The following is a 6,913-nucleotide window of genomic DNA, read 5'->3' on the forward strand; positions in this document are numbered from 1 at the left end:
CGGAACTCATTGGAAGTACCTCTCATCTGGCCAATGAGTTGGGAAACATGGATAGGACCATAGCACTACCAATGGACGCATCATGTACAGTCGTACTCCCCTATGTCTAAGATGCATGTTGTTTCAACAACTTGATTTGGGTACCTCTGGACTGGCTTTTGTCAGTGGAGAGTGGTAAGGTCTTGTGACTCACTCTCGATCAATTCTTCTTCATTATTACTTCATGGTTCAACAGAGAAAAGATGAGATGAAAGAGATGATACATGACGACAAGATGGCATGATGATCGATGACGACAAATGGATTGGCAGGTGGAATTCTCCCTAGTTGAGAGGGAGTGTTAAAATTGGCAACTAGGGCCAAATTCCACCTTGGGACAACTCATTTGATGGAGATGATGATTGCATTAAATTCCTCTTTTCGAGAGGACCAAAATTGATATAAAGATCATCTCATTTGGACAAGCAGAAGTGTGATTTTGAATTTATGCCCACACATGTGCAAATTGTTCAGGTCGGCCACATCATCATGTAGGCTCAAGAAGCCCAATGGATGTGTCTCTTCACCCACAACGAATTGTATAAATACAAGAGACCTCACACCTCATTTGGCATCATCATCACTCACTCATTCTTCTCTCTCTTCATCTGATTGGTTCGTACAACATTGGGCAGCTTCTCTCTCTCACACGTGGCAAGGAGGACGAGTTTTCTGGGCAGAATTGCAAACCAAAATTTCAGAGTTCTGTGACAAATTTGACTGCTTGTTGACCAAGTTTGACTGCATTTTTGGGGTCAAAAGTTTGATCTTTTACGCTGCATTTCTGGGAATAGAAATCGAGGAATTTTGGACAGTTTGACCAACATTGACTTCAGTGTCGACTGCAGTTTAACCACAGAAAGTTACAAAAGTTTTCTCTCTCTCTTTGACCGAGTTGTTTTGGGTTGACTTTAACCTCCTGATCAAACCGAGTTTCACTGAGGAAGGCCCCGTTGCTTTGAGGATGATTTGTGGCTATTTTGACTAGTGTTGACTTTTTTGTTAGGGTTGAAGTTTGACTGCAGTTGACTATAGAAATTTAGAGGGTTGTTTTTGACTTTGAATTGGGCAAGTCAATTTGACTTTTGTACTCCCTCTCTCTGCTAAACTTTTGATATAATAATAAGAAGAATTGATCAAAGGGTTTTCCCCACATTGGGGTTTTTCCCTGGCATCCGCCAAATCTAGTGTCCTCTTGTCTTAGTTTGTCTTCTGCATTTTGTTTCATGTTCTATTTACTTTTATTATCAATGTGATATTTTGATTGCTATTGGAAATTGGAAATTGTTATTGGGCTACTAAGGAACATTGAAGTAAATTATTCTAAGATAGAACATACCATTGTTAACTAAAATTAACATCAGGGCATACTTGAGCAAGTTTGTGGTTATTTATCTTGATGACATTTTTATTTTCAGTAAATCTTGGGCAAAACACATGCAACACGTTCATAGCATTCTAGAGCTCCTTCGAGCACATCAACTTCAAGTCAAAGAAAAAAAATCATACTTTGGACAAAAATCAGTGCAATATTTCAACTTCATCATTGATTCAACGAGAGTTCGCACCTAGATCCATCACATGTGCAAGCTTTGGCACACTGGCCTACACCTTCCAATGCTCATGATTTAAAAATCTTCATGGGAGGTATTAACTTTTACCATAAATTTGTAGCTCATTTTTCTCAACTGGCCTGTCCATTACATCAGCTCTCCAACCAACCACAATTTGGGATAATGAAGTTGAGTGCCATTTTTCTAAACTCAAACATGCTTTATGCTCAACACCTGTTCTACGGTTACCAGATTTGAATCAACCCTTTGAGATCGAAATTGATGCATCTTAGTTTGTTATTGGCGTTGTTCTTAAACAGGGAGGTCACCCTATGGCTTATCATTCTGAAACACTTGCAAAGGCTAAACTTATGTATAGCACTTATGACAAAGAATTCTATAGTCTTGTCCAGGCATTGAAGCAATGGCGTCATTATATTTTGGGCAAAGAGACAATTCTTCATACAGATCATCACCCTCTCATCTTTATCAATTCACAAAGCAAGATTCAAGAACAATGCCATTTGAAGTGGGCTGCTTACATTCAGCAATTTCATCTAGTGATTAAATATAAGAAGGGTCAAATCAACAAAATGGTTGATTTGTTAAGCAGACCCCCTACTCAAGTGTTGCACATGCTAGAGGTGTGGTGTGCGACATATGATGCTTGGAAAGAAATGTATGCCACAGATCCTGCATTTGGAGAGATATGGGCAACTTTGCAGCAACCTACTATTATCAATCAAACACCATTTCTTGATTATACCATTAGAGATGGATGGTTATACAAACTCAGTCAACTTTGTGTGCCACAATGTGATGATCGTCTCTTGCTGATCCGAGAAGCACATGCCTCTTCATGTGGAGGGCATTTTGGCACCTCAAAGACCATTCTTAATCTACAACGCCACTTCTATTGGCCTGCCTTGCACAAGCAAGTGGAAAAGTTTATACGAGCATGTGCACTTTGTTCCCAAAGCAAGCCTTCAAACCGTAGACATGGTATGGTCTCTATCAACCTCTACCTGTGCCATCCCAACCTTGGGAATCTATTTCAATGGATTTTTTGAGTGGTCTTCCTACTACATTCAGAAAACATGATGCTATATGGGTAGTGGTTTGTCGTTTCTCTAAAATGGCTATATTTATTCCTTGCCATAAGACTACTTTTGTTGCTCAAACAACGAAACTATTTTTCCAACATGTTTGGCCACACTTCGGCTTGTCCAAAAGCATTATTTCTAATCAAGACACTTGTTTTTAGCACATTTTGGCGTACTCTATGGTATTTGTTGGGTTGCCAGCTTCAATTCTCTACAGCCTTCCACCCACAGACTGATGGCCAAATGGAAGTTGTTAATCGTACATTGGTGCACTCCCTTTTTCTAAGAATAAACAATGGGATTCATATTTGCATATCATCCAACACAGCTACAACAGAGCTACACATTCTTCCACTAGATTTTCACCATTTGAAGTTTGTTTTGGGTTTCAGCCAAGATCACCCTATGAGATGCCACTTACTATCATGCTCTCAAGATCTGCACATCAGCAACAAGAATAGCGATCAACTTAGCAATTTATCCAGTCTCTCTCTCAGCACCATCAACAAATAATTGTTGCATTGCAAGCTGCCCAAGAACGTGCTAAACAAAAGCATGATAGGCACAGGCAGCCTATGTTCTTTCAACCAAGAGACCGTGTATGGGTGTTGTTGGACAAGAAATGTTTCAAAGGACAACACCATAAATCTCTAAGATATGGTTCATATACATTTCTGGAACGCATTGGAGAAAATGCATATCGTTGTTTGGATTTGCCTCCCCAGCTAAGCATGCACGATGTTATGAATGTTTACAATCTAATGTTGAAAAGTGTAACTAGGTTCGATCTTCTTAATGACGTGTAATTGTGATTTTATGTAATTGATGTAAAGAAGAGAAATAAAATTATTTTGGTAATGCTTGTCTCATGGGTTTCATGAGCAAGGAATTTTACTTTTAGTATGTTGCTCCCATTATGACCCCTAGGATTGGTCATAAAGTCAAAAAGAGTTAATGTCATGTATGAAGAACCCTTCTTGGGTATGTTACATTTGTATAAGAGTCAATGAAAGTGTCAAAAAGCCCTCCAAGATAACCACAAGCCACCTCCTTCAAGTTGGCTTCAAAAGAATAATGAAATCTCTCAAAAGGATATGTCAGCTCATCCTCAATTCATGTCGACTCATTATGGAGGCTCCAACGACTATAAATAGGCAGCTACGCCTCATTTCAAATGCATAATTTCAGTCAAGGTCAAGGAGAGTGAAGATCACTTAGAAGAAGCCTAATCATCAGCAAAGAGTGAAGAAAGAAGAGCGAAGTCTTTAGGGTTGATCTCCCCTCACACATGCAAAGGAGAGGGCTATTATTACTGCAAAAAAGGACGAACTCTATCTTGTTGCAATATAAGTTGATTAAAGAAATATATAAGTCGGTCCATCTAGCTGAGTTGGAGGAGAAGGCCATTTTATCCACCATATAACTCATTGCAACTAGGGTTTCCAAGGAGACTGAAAAAGTTGCAGGTCTAAAGCAGAGAGGGAAGTCGAAGTTAGTGAGAAGCCGAGAAGGAGGAAAGAGCAGAAGGTTGACTATAGTTGACTAAGGATCTCATCAAGGAAGTTTTGTGTCTTGGTATTGGAGAGGCAAATAGGTCAAGGGTCTTGGTTTTGGTCTTGGTATTCGTCAATTGAAGTCTATATAAAAAGAAAAATGTGTTCGGGTTTTCCTCTCAAGTGGGAGGGGTTTTGGCAACCGATAGCCTATATTTTGTGCCTCTTGTCTCTTTATGGTTTATGCATTGGCAATTGTTTGATGAAGAATAACACTATACTAATATAAATAAAAGAAGATCCTAATCTAAGAAGTAAAAAGCATTCACAAGCAGTTATTAATAAAAGAGAAATCACTTAACCTTGATGCCCTAGATTTCTCAACATGGTATCAAAGCTAAGGTAACAAAGTCAAGGAAGGGCATCTTATCAAGGGACACTCAAGGATCAAATCTCGAGGAAGGCATCAAAGCAAAGATCATCTTGAAGTCAAGATCTACAAAGGAAGCATCTTAACCCTAGATCAAAGAAGAAGTCTACAAAGAAGTTTTGGAACCCTCAAGCCATCTCAAGAGACCTCAAAGACCCTAATCAAGTTAAAGGACTTTTACATCAAGCAAGACCAAGAACGTTGTCATCAAGATTCTAAGGCGATCTCTCTCTCGTTGAAGTAAGGTCCTTACCATTGAAGACATCATCAAGAAGTCATCATTGATCTTCATCAACAAAGACTCCACCATCAAAGGATCCAAAGGGATCTCCCTCTTTGTGGGATCAAGGATCATTATTGGAGAAAACTATCTTCATCAAGGAGAAGTTTTCTATTCTCTATATCATCATCAACATCAAGAAAGCAACAAGGAGAAGGAGCATCCTAACAAGCATATTCATGTCCACATCTGAATCCATCAAAATGTCTTTTTGCAAGGAAAGAAACAAATTGGTTGGGGTTCAAACTATTTTGCATGGAAGAAAAGGACAGATTTGAATCTCATTGAAAATGAGGTTATGGTACATGTCAAAAGGATTTATCGCTAAACCAGCGAAAGGAAGATGTTCAAGCTCCTGCAAAATACATGAAAGGGGAAGTTAGGGCTCAAAGGATTCTCATAGAATCCATCAAGGATCCCCTCATACCATACATATCAAAACTCGAAACTTCAAAAGAATTTATGACAAACTGGTAGAGTTGTATTCCGTAAGCACTGCTGGAGAAGTCATCTCGTTAAGACAAGAACTCTACAAGCTGAAGATGTCAAGGGAAGATGGAATAGCCTCATACTTTATGAGGATATCTGAGATCTGGGATCAACTTCAAGATCTAGGAGAAGTCATGTCTGTAGAGAAATGACTACAATTGTGCTAAATGCACTACCGAAGGAGTGGGGTAACTTTACTTCAAGTATTTATGGGACAAAAGAAACTACTCCATTCCAGGATCAATGGTCATTATGCAAGATTGAAGAATCTAGACTAAAAGAAAAATCTGTGTGGGAGCAGGTGAGCAAATCAAGCTTATGCTACAATAACAAGAAGAAAGGAAAAATTTTGAAAGTTTGGTCCTGGGAAAAGGAAAAGGAGCATGACTAAGATTCAATGTTATGGGTGTCAAGAATATGGGAACTACAATAGAGATTGTCCTAAGATCAAGAAGGACAATAACAAAAGAGGAAGAGAAGAAGCCCATATTACCGAAGAAGTGGAGGACGCTGAAAAGAAGAAGACCAAGGAAGAGGAACTAAGATATCTCTACTATGACTGAGATAGTCTTCCTCACCTGAGTTCTTTTTCAAGTTCCTAAGTCTTTTGTTATAAGATATGGCTATCATGATTCACTAAGAAAAATGATGGGATGCATCATGGCATCATAAAAGCATTGAAAGAAAGAACTTGAGACATCATCATAGAGAAACATGAAAGATGGTTGAAATTGAAATCTATGGCAATCAACTATGAAGGATATAGCTCTTGGGAACCTCATTGGAAACATAAGTGGCACTTATCAAAAGGAAAAAGGCCATCCAGGTCAAAGTTGATTATACATCAATCAAAAAGGAAACATCTGCTAGATGGGGATACTCTAGATCATCAAGATTCTCTGATGGAATCTCCATCGAAAAGTTCATTGATCAAGAAGGGAAGCAAGTGTTTCATCAAGAATTCCAAACTTGTGTAATTCAAGGGATGACATAAGAGGTGAAGCAGATCAAGGGATTGAAGCTCTTTTTCAATCAAGGAAGTCGTTGAAGGAAGTCTGGATGACATAAAGAAAAATGTGGTATGTATGTTTGTATTTGATATTGTAAAGTCATGTGATATGGTTGCAGGCAAAATGGATCAATTGCTCTATATTGGGAGCATAATCAAAGAGAAGGATCTCCTCCTTCGAAGGGATGCAGAAATGCATGGGTTACACATTCACTAGATGAAATCAACATAATATGTCCTCATATGTAATATGAGGTGGTTGACATTAATTAGAGGAACTTTGATTGGAAGCTCCTGGCCTAGAATATAAATAAAAATAAAGGATCAAAGAGATCGTGGGATACGCAACCATGAAAAAGGCAATCAACATCCAAAGACCAAGAAAACCGACTAGGATATCTCCATGAAAGATGTGTAGATTCAAACGAAGTTTAAAAAAGAAAGAGACCTTTTACAATGTATATCTTTGGAGATGTGTCGACATGTATGCAGGATATTGATGCAAACTAGAAGATGT

This window comes from Pinus tabuliformis, chromosome X (genome assembly GCF_031772625.1).
Source record: "Pinus tabuliformis cultivar Carrire ecotype Pingquan chromosome X, CPIR1, whole genome shotgun sequence".
NCBI lineage: Eukaryota > Viridiplantae > Streptophyta > Pinopsida > Pinales > Pinaceae > Pinus > Pinus tabuliformis.